General features: G+C 41.5%; 1 long non-coding RNA gene across 1 annotated transcript; it reads left to right on the forward strand.

The window, feature by feature from the left end:
• The first annotated feature begins 5,982 nt into the window (after nt 1-5,982).
• On the forward strand, nt 5,983-17,648 carry LOC128832065 (uncharacterized). The gene is made up of 3 exons (XR_008443888.1): nt 5,983-6,279; nt 13,758-13,874; nt 17,477-17,648. It is a non-coding gene; the product is annotated as an uncharacterized LOC128832065 (long non-coding RNA).
• The last annotated feature ends 628 nt before the right edge of the window (nt 17,649-18,276 follow it).

Raw genomic sequence — 18,276 nt, forward strand, 5'->3', positions numbered from 1 at the left:
CAGCGAAGTGCCCGAAGGGTCGGTCTTGGGGCCAGTTTTGTTCAATATCTTCATTAATGATCTGGAGGATGGTGGGGACTGCACTCTCAGCAAGTTTGCAGATGACACTCAACTGGGAGGAGTGGTAGATATGCTGGAGGGAAGAGATAGGATACAGAGGGACCTAGGCAAATTAGAGGATTGGGCCAAAAGAAACCTAATGAGGTTCAACAAGGACAAGTGCAGAGTCCTACACTTAGGACGGAAGAATCCCATGCACTGCAACAGACTAGGGACCAAATGGCTAGGCAGCAGTTCTGCAGAAAAGGACCTAGGGGTTACAGTGGACGAGAAGCTGGATATGAGTCAACAGTGTGCTCTTGTTGCCATGAAGGCTAACGGCATTTTGGGCTGTATAAGTAGGGGCATTGCCAGCAGATCGAGGGACATGATCATTCCCCTCTATTTGACATTGATGAGGCCTCATCTGGAGTACTGTGTCCAGTTTTGGGCCCCACACTACAAGAAGGATGGGGAAAAATTGGAATGAGTCCAGCAGAGGGACTACAAAAATGATGAGGGGGCTGCAGCACATGGCTTATGCGGAGAGGCTGAGGGAACTGGGATTGTTTAGTCTGCAGAAGAGAAGAATGAGCGGGGATTTGATAGCTGCTTTCAACTACCTGAAAGGGGGTTCCAAAGAGGATGGATCTAGACTGTTCTCAGTGGTACCAGATGACAGAATGAGGAGTAATGGTCTCAAGTGGCAGTGTGGGAGGTCTAGGTTGGATATTAGGAAAAAGATTTTCACTAGGAGGGTGGTGAAGCACTGGAATGGGTTACCTCGGGAGGTGGTGGAATCTCCTTCCTTAGAGGTTTTTAAGGTCAGGCTTGACAAAGCCCTGGCTGGTATGATTTAGTTGGGAATTGGTCCTGTTGGACTAGATGACCTCCTGAGGTCCCTTCTTACCCTGATATTCTATGATTCTAAGTAGAATAGTTAACTTTTAAAGTTGATAGTCACTTTGGTCATCTTCCTTAATATCATTCCATCCAAAGTGTTCATAGAGCAAAAAAGGAAAATTTCTCTCTTCCATGTCTCAAAATTGAGAGCTCAGATCTCCTAGCCTCTGCTTGCTTGGACAACAAAATGAACATAAAAATGGCCCCGTAGTCTGATGTTAAGTTTGATGGATGTGTGTTAAAATACAGTAGAATTCCAGATGATATTAACAGGAGTTCCATGCAGAGTCAGCAGGGCCACTACTATAGTCACTTAAATCATGTTAGATCAATTGAAACAGGAAGACTAAATATGTCTTTGGAATGAACTGATCTCATAATTTTTCATCTAATTGGATAGTTTAGGAATCTTTAGCAAATGTTCTTATATACAGTATACATATATTTCAATATACTGCTGTTTTGCTTTTTTTTATTTTGCTTAAAAATTAGATGAAAGAAACTACACATTTTGATTATGTAGATCATTATCTTGTGTAGCAGTGCAATTAGCTGTCTGCTCATCCAATAACATTGTTTAACCTCCAGCAATGAAGATACACACTGGATTAGAACTTTGCGATCCTGATAGAATTTGTATTTTCTATCTAGAGTTATTACCTCTGAATAGCAACTGGCAAACCAATAATCTTTTTCACCAGCATTGAAAATAAATTCAGCCAAGGACGATAACTGGCCAACCATGAAATTGTGCACTTAAGCGAACTTCACACTGAAAACAGAAATGCCAGATGAAATTTATATAGGCCTGCTAGTCTCACATCTGCTGAGTCTTATTCTCCAGAATCTTCTTTACCAAAATCCATTTGTAATGAAAGCAACGGTCTATCTATTTGCTTTATCAATGTCAGTTTTCAGCTGTATATTGATCAATTTTTTGTTCCCTAAAGTTTAAACAGCAGAAATTATTCCCTTCATTCCAAACTTTTAAAAGAAAGTGACAGCTTACAAACTTTATGTCTGAATGTCAGGAAAATAATTGGTATCTTAAAGAAGCTACTGTACCTTTTTGATATTATAATATGTTATAAAATGGGATATAGTGTGAAAAACCATGATTTGAAAGGCTGGGAAATTGGAGAAGATGCATTTTATGAAAAACAACAGAAAGTACATGAGTTAAAAGTGTGTTAAAGCATGTGTTGAATTAAAGCATGTATATGACCAGCAAAAAATGACTTGTCAGGCAGGAAGACAAAGCGATCTCTGGAAAAATATGACTTTTCTGTTTGCTTTTAAAAGACTGAATTTGATAGTGTTGAATTTTTTCTTGTATGTTTGTTGTGTTCGTTTTGTTATTTGTTTAAAAACAGAGGAAGGTCCTTAATAAACATGTTTTCCCATCAAATAGTGATTTTAAGCCTACTTCATTATTTTTAATAAGATCAAAATATTTTTTCTACAATTCCATCTTTTCTTGAGCACTTATAATGATAGTTTTGAGAATACCCATTAAACTGACACAGAATCTGGACTGCTGCAGCACATATTACATACCAGGCTGAGAAAATATTTTTCAGTAAATATAAAATACATATGGCTGAGTGACCATGATCTCTCAAAAGTCCTATTGCCATAGATAGTCTAGAAGTACCCATCTGAACTTCTAATTTTCTCCACGACCAGCATTCTCCACACAAATCAAGCAGTTGCACATATAATTACCCGGATTCCATTAATAAATTTGAGGTTTTAGGCATGCCAATAACATGCCTGAATACAGTGAGCACAAATTTAGCCTCAAATTCTGCAACTGATAGCATATGGTCAAACTGCTGTGACTGCATGGAGCCCTATGGAACTCAAGAGGGCTCTCTGCAGGCAAAGTAATGCACCCACACATTATCAACTTCAGGACCACCTGAGCGTTTGGCCCAATTATTATTTTTAATGGGTGTTATAAAATGAATTTTTAGTCCTGGCAAGCATAGCACAGCTTCCACTGGCTCACACAAGGGTGCCAACTGAAATTTCAGCCCCAGCCCACATCCCCTCGCCGTAAAACAGACTGTGACTCCTTCTGTGCAGATGAGGGATGTGAAGGAAAACCCCTAGTCCTCCTCCCACTTCCTCCCTAGAGCACCTGGCAAGGGCCTGCTATGGACCAGAGAGTCCATCCACTCAGTGAAATATAACACTGATCTTACTCAGTGACAGAAAACCACACCCTTCTGGTATGTAGCAGTGCTTAGTTGCACTGAGTGCCCCAGAACAGACCAGGGACTGAATTGCAACTCAAGAGAGTGACAGTTTGTACCCTCATTCCCCCTTGCTCCAAGGAGGAAGTAAGTTGCACCATTGTATATCTGGCATACAGTAATTATTCCCCAAGCAGGCTCAGCTGTACTGGCCACTAAGTTGAGTCGGGGAAATAGAGTCCAAGTTTACCCTCTCCCTGCCCCTGTCTACCTGCATGAAAGGGGGAGTAGCCCGATGGAGGCTATTCTGCACCTTGTACTGCAACCTATAGCCTGAACAAGGAAGTAAGAAGTATCTTAAATGCAGTTTACACCCCTGTGCTGGCAGGCAGATTGTCATGGTGACCTTATCCCAAGTTAGTAGCAACAATCTATTGTAGTCTTGATCACGGTTTTCACTAAACAAATCCGGATAGTGGTTTTCAGTAACAACTTGTAACCACATTATAACCTGTGCACAACAGGGGCAAAATTAAACTAGCTAAAACCATTTTTAAGTGGTTTCCTAGCATGGTCTTGTTAGCAATGTAGACAGGAGCTAGTTGGCAGATACAGAGCTAGTACATGAAGAAAGGCCAAATAAATGAGTGTTGTTCTGCTTGCATCATCCATTTCTGCAAATCATTGTGCTGGATTTTATATGGCCTCATTCAGAACATCTATAATAGAAAACCAATTTTCTATGACATCCTACACTAATCCAAGGTTGACTAGGAAAGGGATATATTAGCATCTTAGCTGGACCAAGCCCATTAGTTGTTTTAAAAGGTTATTTTTAAGATCCTCCCCTCACACCCATGTATATCAGGCATTGAAGTCAGTGGAATGACAAGAGTGTAAAACAGGCATATGTGAGAGAAGCATCCAACCCCTAACAGCCATTAGCACTACTATTATTACTCACTAAGAACATTTTCATTCTAAAAATGTGAATGGCACTTAATTCTTAGCACATTAACAAACACTTTCGCCTCCCTAGAACTATCAGTGGATAAACTGTTCATTTCCAGTCCTGAGGTGCTGACAGACAGTGCAGCATAATGCTGCTCTAGTTGCTGGAGTTAGTCACCTCATGTTATGAAGTGACACAGAAGGAGCTGCCAAATTCCCAGGGGAATGGTAATTCACAGGGCAGTTGCCTGTTACTTGGCATGTGTTTGCTTCATCAGAATGCTGTCAGTGAAATTTTTAGAGATGGATGGAACTACAAAAAGAAAATGATCCACATTTTTGAATGAAAATCTCCAAAGATTTTTTTTAAGTAGGTTAGTATGTGCATAAAGTTTTCTATGCCATCCCCAGTTACATTTCTGTGACTCTGTATATTTCTTTTAAATAGTTGAAATTCCCACACAAACACAATTAACTTAGAATAAAGGTTATTAAGGTAATAAATCTAATTCTCATTCAAAATATATATCTCTAAAGCATTACCACTTAAAAAACCTACCATCTGCACTAAAATACTAGAAATAACCAGGTACAGTAATTTACATGAATATTCTATTACCATTGGATTTCATCATTTGGTTAGTGGTATTACTGATCTATGAAAACACACCTTGCACATCCCAATACCAATGTTAATTCTTCTCTATAACACGTACTCACTGACTTTTCCAACACATACATCACTTCTTATAGGCAGTGCTGGTAGCTCTGACAACCAGTGGGATGAGGAGAAGGAGGTAGGGGCTGCTGCTGACCCATGGCATGTCTATTTTTTTAAAAAAAAGGTAATAAATTACAGGAATTGTAAAACAAAACAAAAACGCTATGTTAAAGGAACATTCAGATTGCAAGTCAGGTACTCAAAAGTTTGGAAATACTGGATTTAAGGTTTACACTCTGAACTCCTCATTTCTGGCCCCACCCTGGAACAGGCACCCCATCCCAGAGTCTATACCCCCTCCCACTCCCCAACCCCTGCCTCAGCCCGGAGCCCCCTTCCACCCCCCAGCCCCCAGCCCCCTCCTACACTTCAAACCCCTCATCCTTGGCCCCACCACAGAGTCCGCACCCCCAGCTGGAGCTCTCATCCCCTCCTGCATCCCAACCCACTACCTCATCCCAGAGCCCCCTCCTGCACCCTGAACTCCTCATTTCTGGCCCCAACCTGGAGCCTGCACCCCCCACCAGAGCCCTCACACCCTCCTGCATCCCAACTCCCTGAGCTAGCCCGCTGAAAATCAGTGAGTGAGTGAGGGTGGGGAGAGTGAGTGACAGAGGAAGGGGTGTTGGAGTGAGCAGGGAGTGGGGCCTCAGAGGAGGGGCAGGGCCAGGGCGGAGCAATGGTGTTCAGTTTTGTGTGAGTAGAAAGTTGGCAACCCTAACCCCTGCAGAATGCAGGCAGAGAGCAATGAGGTGAACTTTTTGAAAAAGCTGCCAAGGAAAGGACTCAAAAATCACAGTACAGGGATGCTGCTCAGGTTCAATGGCCATAGCATTCCACCTCGAGCCAACCACTTATTCTAATGTCACGCTGCTTGCAAACACACTTGCTTGCAACAAAACCTAGCTCTTGCTGTACATGCACAAATGACTTTTTCTGGCTCATCAGCTTGGCTCGAGCTACACTGGAGATCCAACTTTTATCCTGAACATTTGAAATGCTGCGTCCTCAAAGAGGCAGTGAGTGCCAGACACTGGCAGAGATCAAGCAATGAACGTGGTCTATCCTGATCCTGCAGAGCTGAATGGAAGGCGAGACTGAAATTAATAGGCTGGTGTCCTCATTGGCCATCACTACTGGTGCAATCAACAATGGGTGTCACAATGCTGATGGCCTTGCCTTTCCATTAGGTCTTCAGGACCAATATCAGCAGCAAGTGTCATGGTGAAGCAGGCAGCGGAAGTGCTAATAGCGTGCTTCCCCAGTTTTGTCCAGGATTCACCAGAGATAGGTCTGATCCAAAGAATTTAGATGCAAACCTAGATTTCAATGCACTTCTTGGAAAGACGGGGATGTTGGAATCCAAACTTTTTGTTTGTGCCCATCTCTAATCCAAAATATAATGATAAAGATGCAGCAAGGAAGTTGGAATCCTGCACAAGGCGCAGAATCTCCTCTTTAGGCAGAGTAAGTCCAGTGGTTTTCTTCAATGTATAAATAATGGGTTACTGATTATGTCTGTTCATTCTCTGGTTGTCCCATGGTCACTGCTTCTTTCTGTGTCTCTAAAAGATAAAGAGAAGCCTGAAAAGTTTCCCTGTGATTATGCTGAGGGATGTGTCGTTAATACCAGAAATTGGTTCCAAGTTGTGAAATGCAGATCCAGACTCCAATCCCCGCAAAGTCTGAATGGGTTTGGTACCAGGATTTTGATTTGATCCATTAAATAGATGGTAGAGACCTCTGAAAATTGAAATCAAATTCCCAGTTCAGATTGCACATCTCCCCAAAATTGGGGTCTGTAGATCTGGAACCTGATTTTAGACCTATATTTAGCCAATATGGCTCTAAAGAGCTGAAATGACGTGGCCAGGGAGAAAAATAAGAGACCAGGATGCTATATGTGCGAAATGTAGCAAAGACAAGACCAAGGGTTTCATCAGATATGATTAATATTGATAACTACCTAACAGGAAGAAAGAAGGGGAATTATTCACAGCCTTGAAGGGTGGTAGAACAGGCAGCACAAGCATGTAGCAAAAGAGGGAAACATTTAGCTGAGAAATAAGGCAAAATGTATGTACAGTAAGAACAGTTGTTTAGTAACAGACTAACAAGGAGGCCACAAATCAATAACCACAAAAGTTCCTTTCCCATTTTTCTGTCTGTCCATCCATCCTAATTCTACCCAGCCATTGTGCTTCATTGATATTCTCTTCATGATCCATTGGTGCCCTCTTAACACTTGATTTGGAAAAAAAAATCTATGAAATTAATTCAATGTAATGAGACCAGAGCATCTAGATTAAAAAGGGAAGACACGGCAGCTGACAAAGTCACAAAGTTCAGCCACCAGGTTAGCTGTGACATTATCGGGGATACTGTTCCTGATAGCTTGTAGTCCATCTTTGTGTGGAATATTGGTATAGAGGGCTTCTACGTCTACAGTGGCCAGGATGGTGTTTTCTGGAAGATCACCGATGGATTGTAGTTTCCTCAGGAAGTCAGTGGTGTCTCGAAGATAGCTGGGAGTGCTGGTAGCGTAGGGTCTGAGGAGAGAGTCCACATAACCAGACAAGCCTGATGTTAGGGTGCCAATGCCTGAGATGATGGGGCATCCAGGATTTCCAGTTTTATGGATCTTGGGTAGCAAATAGAATACCCCTGGTCGGGGTTCTAGGCATGTGTCTGTACAGATTTGTTCCTGTGCTTTGTCAGGGAGTTTTTTTAGCAGATGGTGTAGTTTCTTTAGGTAATCCTCAGTGGGATCAGAGGATAATGGTCTGTAGAATGTGGTGTTAGAGAGCTGTCTAGCAGCCTCTTGGTCATATTCCAATTTATTCATGAAGACAACAGCACCTCCTTTGTCAGCCTTTTTGATTATGATGTCAGGGTTGTTTCTGAGGCTGTAGATGGCGTTGTGTTCAGCATGGCTTTGTCCTCACCCACAACTATTTCACATTTGGGGACAATATATACCTTCAAGTCAGCGGCACTGCTATGGGTACCCGCATGGCCCCCACAGTATGCCAACATTTTTATGGCTGACTTAGAACAACGCTTCCTTAGCTCTCGTCCCCTAATGCCCCTACTCTATTTGCGCTACATTGATGACATCTTCATCATCTGGACCCATGGAAAAGAAGCCCTTGAGGAATTCCACCATGATTTCAATAATTTCCATCCCACCATCAACCTCAGCCTAGATCAATCCACACAAGCGGTCCATTTCCTGGACACTACTGTGCTAATAAGTGATGGTCAGATAAATACCACCCTATACCGGAAACCTACTGACTGCTACACTTACCTACATGCCTCCAGCTTCCATCCAGGACACACCACACGACCCATTGTCTACAGCCAAGCTCTAAGATATAACCGCATTTGCTTCAATCCCTCAGATAGAGACAAGCACCTACAAGATCTCTATCAAGCATTCTTAAAACTACAATACCCACCTGCTGAAGTGAAAAAACAGATTGACAGAGCCTCCTACAAGACAGGCCCAACAAAGAAAATAACAGAACACCACTAGCTGTCACCTTCAGCCCCCAACTAAAACCCCTCCAGCGCATCATCAGAGATCTACAACCTATCCTGAAAGATGATCCTTTACTCTCACAGATCTTGGGAGACAGACCTGTCCTCGCTTACAGACAACCCCCCAACCTAAAGCAAATACTCACCAGCAACCACACATCACTGAACAAAACCACTGACCCAGGAACCTATCCTTGTAACAAACCCCGATGCCAACTCTGTCCACATATCTATTCAAGTGACATCATCATAGGACCTAATCACATCAGCCATACCATCAGGGGCTCGTTCACCTGCACATCTACCAATGTGATATATGCCATCATGTGCCAGCAATGCCCCTCTGCCATATACATTGGCCAAATCGGACAGTCTCTACGCAAAAGAATTAATGGACACAAATCTGACATCAGGAATCAAAATACTCAAAAACCAGTGGGAGAACACTTTAACCTGTCTGGTCATTCAGTGACAGACCTGCGGGTGGCTATCTTACAACAGAAAAACTTCAAAAACAGACTCTAACGAGAGACTGCTGAGCTGGAATTGATATGCAAACTAGTTACAATCAACTCAGGATTGAATAAGGACTGGGAATGGCTGAGCCATTACAAACATTGAATCTATCTCCCCTTGTAAGTATTCTCACACTTCTTATCAAACTGTGTGTACTGGGCTAGCTTGATTATCACTTCAAAAAAAATTTTTCTCTTACTTAATTGGCCTCTCAGAGTTGGTAAGACAACTCCCACCTGTTCATGCTCTCTGTATGTGTGTATATATATCTCCTCAGTATATGTTCCACTCTATATGCATCCGAAGAAGTGGGCAGTAGCCCACGAAAGCTTATGCTCTAATAAATTTGTTAGTCTCTAAGGTGCCACAAGTACTCCTGTTCTTTTCATTGTCTTGGATACCCTTCTGGAACTATCACACTTTTTGACTAAGGGAAGTTAAAGCAGAGAGAGGCTGGCTGGTGTGATTCAAGGGGGGAAGAACACTTTGGAGTTCTCCAATGTAAAGTGTCTGAAAAGGTTGGCAAGACAAAAGTTGAATAAGATGAGCTTTGTAGGTCAAAATTAAGTGAGATGAAGTACAGTTGTATTACATACAATTGAAAATTAGATACTTATGCAAGTACATTATTCTTATTGCTTCTTAATATAAATTAAACTGGTACCTAATGAGAAAATGGCATTCTGATCCTGGGTTATTGCATGTAGTACAGAAGACTCATAGTCAGTTAACATAGTCCTACATATATTGCCTCGTATGTGATCATGAAACAAGATCTTCCTTGATGAGTAGTTTAGTTTTGATATACTGTTTCTTTTTCTCCATGAAAATAAAACATTAATATTCATTCAGTTCTGGTGCATGAATGGTGGATTTTTAATTAACTTCTGTAGAGAACTTTTTTACCAGAAGAATGCAAGAGGTGTGTCGTGGACTCCTTGTACACAGTAGGTTGCAGGGCTGCTACTAGCAGGTCAGGCTTCTGTACCAGAGATGAACTGGCTACAGGGTGTCTTTCCCAGAAAGATACACCAGATGTGTTCACTATAAAATCGTTTAATGCATTGCCAGGAGTGGCTGTTGTGAGCTTAAATATGGTATGTTACACATTGTACCACCAAGTGGCTGACAGTAGAATACAGTTTAAACTCCATTACAACCTGTTCCATTACTTGGCCTATTATGACCTAAAGGGGGAGTAGGAGTGAGTTTGTACCATTCAAATAAAAGGGGAAAAACCCTTAGTTCTGTACTGTATGATGGCTACCGAGTGTAACTCAACTGAAATCAATGGAGTTACATCAGGGATGTATTTGTCCCACTGTTAATAAATGGTGACATCATAAAGAAGCAGCATGATCTAGTGGATTAGGCTCTGTACTTGGACTCATAAGACCTAGCTCTGCCACTGACCTGCTATGTGACCTTGGGCAAGTCACTTTCACTCTGTGCCTGTTTCCCTTCCCAGCCTTTGTCTTGTATATTTACAGTATACACTCTTTGGAACAGGGACTGTCTTTTTCTATATTCAGATGCAGCTCGGCGCAAAAGGGGCCATTGATTTCATTTGGGGGCTTTATGCACTACCATAAAAAAATAACTACTAATAATAATTCTCTTCAGCTGTAATGTATTCAAAGGTGTAGCCATTCAAAGCATGTTTTGGAGACCCTCCAGATCTTTCTATGCATTGCAGATAAAGCGACTAGATCTCATTAGCTGAGCAGAGATGGCAACATTTGAAACACTGATTTAAACCAATACATGTGTAAGCCTCAGTGCTGGGAGACTTGGAGAGATAGAACTCTATGCCACCATATGAAAGGAGGGGAAAATACAGCTGTGGACAGGTTCATTAACATAAATTTTGATGTCGCTTACCTACAATTCTACCTACTGAGTGTTGTTGCTTTGGCTGGAATTTGTTTTGAATGTATACATGATATTAGATTATCATCATCACTGTACTCATGAAAAGGGATTCGAATGCTGGCGGCTGTGCCCTTGAGTGCATAGGTCACCCTGAGCTTAGGGGTAATGAACTTTGGCTTGGTAACAAAATCCAAATTCAACAGGATGATCAGGAAAGAGCTCTGTCTTAGTAATATGTAGAAACTTTGTTCTTTGTTTCCACCTGGTGAATTCTGTGAGACTTGACAAGTGGTGGCAACATTGCAGAGCTGACTTTGCAGTGAAGCCAGATCAGAAAAGCAACAAAGCAGAGCTGACGTCACACTCTACATGTGCCCTACAGATTACCACTAACGTAGAGAAGGCCTAAGAATTCTAGGTTCAGCTTTCATTTCTTACCTTGAGTAGTATCTCACTCTATAAGCAGTACTATTCATTCAAATGGCACTTCCTGGGGAGTGAGGTTCAACTCAACCCAAGTAAGGTGGGAGAACCTGGTTCATACAGAGCACCACAAATATAAGACACATGGATAAAACCCATTTCTTTGCTGACAAAGGGCTGGGCTGTGGAGTCTTTCCTCACCCTGGGGAGCATTTATTTATGCTATAGATTTTACCACTGAAGTCAACAGGACAACCTGTGTGAGAAACTGCTCTCCAATGGGAGTAAGGGGTTCACACTATGATTCTAAACATAGGGATAAAATCAGTCTGGGCTTCTGTACACATGGATGTAAGACAAGCTCTTTAGAGACCCCATGAGGGTGTACATTTTTGTCTTGTAGCACACACCACCCTTCCTCTCCCCTTCCTCCCTCTCCCCCGTTAAGAAGTCAGGATGCTTATGCAGACCTGTAGAATGAAACATCATTAGAGCAACTGTGTTACCATGGTTCCACAACTGGGCCAGTATCTGATGAGGGAAAGGTAGGTTGACGGTCTGTAGTATTGCTATCGCTTTCTGCTTAGTATATTTCCTCAGAATTCAAACAACTATTTCAAATAAAGAAACAGTTACATACTGTAACTGTAGTTCTTCGAGATGTGATGCAGACATATTTCAAGTAGATGTGCATCCTGGATCCGGAGACTTTTGCCCAACAGTACCTGTAGAGGGGCAGCACTCATGCCTCGTGCCTGTAGCCCCTCCCCTAGCTGCCCTGACACCCCCACCCCCTCAGTTCCTTTGCACTGAATGTCAAGAGGAAGAATCCAATGCAGGGGGGATGGAGGGTGAGTCATGGAATACATGTCTGCATCACATCTCGGAGAACCACAGTTACCATACATGACCATTTCTTCTTCAAGTAGATGCAGATATGTATTCCAAATAGGTGACTAGCAAGCAGTATCCCCACCCAGAGTCGGGAGTTTACCTGTGTAAGGATTGCAGGACTACTCTTCCACTATTAGCATCCACTCTGGAAGAAGCAGTGATCATGTAATGGTCCGTAAATATACGTAAGGACGAGCATGTGGCTGCCCTACAAACATCCAATATGGAAATGTCATTGAGGAACAGCGTCAGTTTGGTTGTGCTCATATCTGCTGAAAAGGCATAGCCAACACTATCTTATATGCAGTCTTGATTCACGACGTTATCCATCTAGAGATGGTTTGCGCAGAGACTGCTTGTCCCTTCATGCAGTCCACATATGATACGAACAGGTGAGGCAAAGCACAAAACTATTCAGTCCTGTTCAGATAAAAGGCTAGACGGCATCTTATGTCTAAAGGCATTCTTCCTCCAGGGAGGAATGTGTCTTAAGGAAAAATACATACAAATACTCCACTTGGTTCAAGTGAAACTGAAAGATCACCTTGGATATAAATTTTGGGTGTGACCAGACTGTAACCTTGTCCCTGGAGAACTGCACATAAGGAGGCCCAGCCATCAGGGCTTGCAACTCTCGCACCCTCTTGGCAGAGGTAATGGCTATCAAGAATACAGTTTTCTGAGACTGGAGTGGCAGCTGATAGAAAGCAAGGGGCTGGAATAGAGGACCCATTAGAGCTGCTAAAACTGTGTTCAGGTCCCACTTGGGGCTCTTGGATTGGAGGAGGAAGGTAAAGAAGTCCTTTCAGAAATCTCATCACCATGACATTGGAGGAAACCAATTTCGCTTGTATAGGTGGATGAAATGCCAATATTGCTGCCAAGTGCACTCTCAGAGAACTGAGTGCTAAGCCCAATTCCTAAAAGTGCAGCAGCTACTCCAAAATTTCCTGGATGGAAATCTCTGCTGGGTGGGTCCCAAAGGCCAAGGACCACACAGAAAACCTTGTCCACTTTGCCTAATAGGCTGTTCTAAAGGCTTCCTACTGTTAAGTAGGACCTGTTGGACAGCCTCTGAGCAACACTCTTCCTCCTCATTCAGCTATGAAGCAGCTACGCCATAAGGTGCAGGGAGCAGATCGCTGAATGTAGGGTGCGGTGCAGCTGTGGGCCTGTGTGAGGAGGTCAGGAAGGCAATGAAGTAGCATGGGAATCTGGACTGAGAGAAAGACAGCAAGAATCAGCAGTGCCTTGGCAACACTTTGGGGGTCAGCATGACCCTGGCTTAATCCACCTTAAGCTTGATGATGACCTGGGGAATGATTGGGATAGGAGGGAATGCAGGAGAGCACCAGAGAGGGAGCCTGGGCTGAGCTCCTTTAGAGAACAGAATAGGCAACACATCCTGTTTTCCCTCATCACAAAGAGATCGATTGTGCAGATGTCCCACATTGCAAAAAACATCCAAAGGACCTCTGCCTTCAGGGACCATTTTTGGCCAGGGAGAAAAACCTGCTGAGATGATTCATGAGGCAGTTCTAGACCCCTGGTAGTTAGACATCTAACAGGGTGATGTCCTCTTTAATGCTGAACTGCCCTGGGTTGATAACCTACAGGCACAAATGCCTTATCCCACAATTAGTTAGATTTTATCACTGCTGCTCCCATTTGCTGAACTCCTGCTTTATTTATTGTAGGTAATTCATGAGGTCTGTGAGGTGTTTGGCAAGGATGCCTGGGGACCAGAGTGTGGACAAGAGATTATTGGAATGTAAGAAAGCCATCAATGCTCTGGTATTATCTCATCAATTAAAGTAAGTGTTTTCAATATTTCATGCTAATTGTGTTAAGTTCTGAGGGATGCAAATATGTTATTGTGCATGATTTATCTGTATTTATTATGTTTGCGTGGTCAACTGTTACTTGGAGTACTCACAAAAATATATTGTGCATTAAATCAAATTATATTGGTGAATGAATTGTGGAAGCAGAGAAAGAACTGACAGGAAGGGGATGCAATGCATGACAGTTCGTTAGAAAGAGTCAGGCTAACTGTAACCCTAATAACGCGAGATTTGTAGAAGCGAGGAATGTGTGAGGCGAGTGGGAAAGAACTGTGTGAGAAGTTGTTGCGACCTTGTGTAGATAATGTGTAGATAATATGGAATGTAGACTAAGAGTCTACATTAGTGAGCAAAACAAGATATCAGAATGACCTATGTATAAACAAAATGCAGCTGTTGCTCATTATTGTCTGTAACATAAAATCAATGACTAAGGCCTTCACACTTTAGTGATTTATTTAAATATTGTTTGAAAAAAAATATTTTTAAGGTTCAGGATATCACATATAAGCGAACAATTGAATGGATCAGTGGAGATAAAAGTATATGATATCACTACCAGTGAACCCCAAGAATCTGTAATTGCAGTTGATGGGTTCTATAGCAAACGTTCCTGGAATTTGCACTGTGTTAAATGAGAGAGGCCCTTATTGTTATTTGGTCACCCAATTAGTGAACAATTAAACGAATACCCAGAGTTTGTTTTACAACTGGAAATTTTACCTGCATAGAAATTATTCCAGTGACTAATAATGTGACCTGTACCTTATTGCAATATACCCCTTCTTATGCCATTAATATCAGTGCCTCCCGGAAGTACATAAAGGTGTTCAACCAACAGATGTGGTATAGTACTACACCAAAGAGAGATGTATTAAGATATGAATGGACTGTGATTAACACTACACTAGGGACTGTTAAATTTTTATTGCCCTTATCCAGTTTCCAGATTACCTCTACATACCCAAATTGCTCACAGGGGGCTGCCATTAGATTAGCACAACAGAGGGCTTGGGTTATTTCTTCTAGAAAGAAGAGAGACTTGACCGGATCCCTATGGGATGGAGCCAATAGTGCAGCAGCAGTTTGGAATATTTTTAAGAACCAAGAACATGATGAGAAATTCGGGCAACTAGAGAAGGCCATTGGCCTTGTTTCTGGAGCACAACTAACCCAGGTACAGGCTGGAGTTAGTGAGTTACATGTTATTTCTGCCCTTAGTTCTATGACCCAGAAGTTGCTGACAGAGATGGTATTGAATATCACTGAGGCTGGGAAGGCATTGCAGAGGGATCTAGCATGTTCAGAAATTCAGGATTTCCTGAATGACCAGCTAATGGCCATTCGGAATGATCTAGAGCATCAGGCTTGGCCCACTGCCCTTACAGACACATCAGGAGTACTATCTGATCTGTGGCCAGGGAGACATACTTGGAGACTTTCTGGGTGGAAGTGCAGATGTTCTCAGTACTCCTTCCAAGCATTTGGACTGGTTGGGGGGGGTGGGGTGGGCTCCCACATACCGAATCCTGCCAGGTCCATGGGGAGGATGCATGTGGGATTGGGTAATTCACTGAGACATCTGGGAAATTAGACCTCCTGGTATGCCCAATCGATTTTTAGTCAGTGCTCCTGGGATTACATCTGACATTTGGATGGGGTTAGGGAGTCAATGGACATTAGAACCCCCACAGCTTCAGTGTATCCGTAAACTGAAGCCAGGAGAAGTTGTTACTCTTCATGACTACGTTTGCTGGGAGGGTAGGGGACAAGGAACTACCCTAACAGGACACTTACTTTTTTCAAGCTAATGATAGCTGTGTGTATGTTAAAGCCACCACGTTGCAAAACATACATTTTAATCTCATTACCATTGCAGGCAATCATATTATTTACTGGCCTGCAAATAGAATTTTGCAAGTAGTCCTTAGGTTCCAGATACCCTTTAATTGGACTAGTTTAGTACCTGATTGATTTCAAAATTTGCTTTCACTGTTACCAGAGGTTCAGAAAATCTTTGAAGTACAAGGGCAAATGCACATGTTTCAAAATATATATCAAGTTGAAAACTATGCCCTTCAGACAGCTTATAGAATATCCACCTTATGTACTAAGTATGATGTATTGTGTTATATGACTAAGATTGTACAACAACCCCATCATATTATTGCTATTGGAATGTTATTGCTTGTGTTGTTGTTAGCTAGTGTAGGAGTATGTTATTGTTGTTGTAAAGGACGTAATAATAGTAATACCTTTCATGTCCATGCTCATTATGCATTGTCATTACATCTAATCAAAACCCCTAAGGTTGAAGCATCTGATGTAGAATCTGAATTCCGAGATTTAATGCAAATAGAGATTTGAAAATGTTTGTTGTACTAGTAGTACAAAAGGGGGGGTTGTGGAAGCAGAGAAAGAACTGACAGGAAGGGTATGCAATGCATGACAGTTCGTTAGCAAGAGTTAGGCTAACCGTAACCCTAATAACGCGAGATTTGTAGAAGCAAGGAATGTGTGAGGCGAGTGGGAAAGAACTGTGTGAGAAGTTGTTGCGACCTTGTGTAGATAATGTGTAGATAATATGGAATGTAGACTGAGTCTACATTAGTGAGCAAAACAAGATATCAGAATGACCTATGTATAAACAAAATGCAGCTGTTGCTCATTATTGTCTGTAATAAAAGGTATAAATGCTTGCTGTAATTGTTTACCTGTTGAGAGACTTGTTTAGCTCTCTCCCTCTATGCAATTGATAGAGAGAAAATAAAGTATCTGATTTGCTGTACCCAAACAAAAAGTGAGAACTCTGTTATTCTCTGACAGAATGTTCATGCTAACTAATGAATTGACTGGAACAAACAAGATTATGGACCCAGTTCTCCACTGCCTTGCATCTTGTCTAGTTATTTGCAGCTGTGCAAAGTGAGTTCAAAATAGTGGTAAAGTCTTTCCACCAGTGAGTAGAAAAATTCTGATTTGATAGCATTTCATACTCACTTTGCAAAGGTGCAATTAACTAGACAAGGTGCAAGGCAGTTGGGACCAGGCCACAGCAGCTTCCTAAAATTTGATTTGTTGAGCCTGATTCTGCTTTAACTTATAATGATTTCATATTGGCTTGAATGAAGTAACTCGTAATTCAGTCTGATGTGAAGGCAGAAACAGGACCAGTATATTTAAAAAAAAAAAAATGATAAATTAAACAAAAAAGTTTTGGTGTTTTTGAAAGTCAGGATGAGCAAACTGAAAAAACCCAAACTAAATGTTACAGAGAATATTAAAAATCATATGAATTGTAAACGTGTGCAAAGCAAATATGAAAACCTTTAGACCAGCTGTTAGTTAACATTTGAAAACCAAATAAAGTGAGTTTGGAAAATAATGCACCAGATGGAGGGAATATATACCCCAAGGGAATAACAGTGTTTCTTTATCTGTCATTCTAACTTAATTTTGGACATGTTCTTATCAGAAAATAAATGCAAGTCTGAAGAAAACTATTTTATAGAGATGTACTTTCAGTGAAGTACTACTGTTCATTTCCTCACCATTTTTCTCTCCTATTATAGGAAATAAAATAAATGAATAGAAGAACAGTATGAACATCTTTATTTCAAACCTGAAGTGTCTGCGTGTGATTGTCTATTGTAAGCTGGAGTGCTAATAAATGCAAGTAGAAGCTAAAATACATGTATAGTGGTGCTGTTTAAAATAATCATTGCTTGTGTGTGGGATGTCTTGGATGAGCAGACCTAACTATGAACTAAGTAGAAATTGATTTAGTTGGCAAGCTTTAGTTCAGGAAGCTTTGGCGACACACTGAAATACAAAATGGATATGCTGAAACTGATGCTGTCAAACAGAATATTTAACTAGAACAGGAGTATGACAGTTGTGCCGGTATGAAATTTGTTACTAATAACTGATTGGAAAATTATAGGTAATATTTCAAAATTGTTTATGAACAAAATTTAATTTTTTATCTTAGTTTCCCCCCAATACTATGCGATGCCCAAAGCACTGAAAGAGATACTACTCTATATACCAAGAAAGCAAATGTTTAAAAAATAAAGGGCACCCATCATCCTCATCTGCTGTAAATCAGACTCTCCCTCATGGCATCGCTGGAACTACGCCCTTTGACACCAGCTGAGAATCTTAGACCACCTATTTTTATATCACACTGCTTTCAGGGCAAGATTTTCTGAGACAAAAATTTGTGTGCACCTAACAAATGCCAGCTGTGTATATTCAAATAAGGTATTGTCAGATGCACAAATACCAGATTTGCACATACACATCTTGACATTGTGTACATTAGGTAGGTGCACACTCACATATGACATACTTATCCTTGACTAGGTTGCCT

This window comes from Malaclemys terrapin, chromosome 2 (genome assembly GCF_027887155.1).
Source record: "Malaclemys terrapin pileata isolate rMalTer1 chromosome 2, rMalTer1.hap1, whole genome shotgun sequence".
In the NCBI taxonomy this organism is placed as follows: Eukaryota; Metazoa; Chordata; order Testudines; family Emydidae; genus Malaclemys; species Malaclemys terrapin.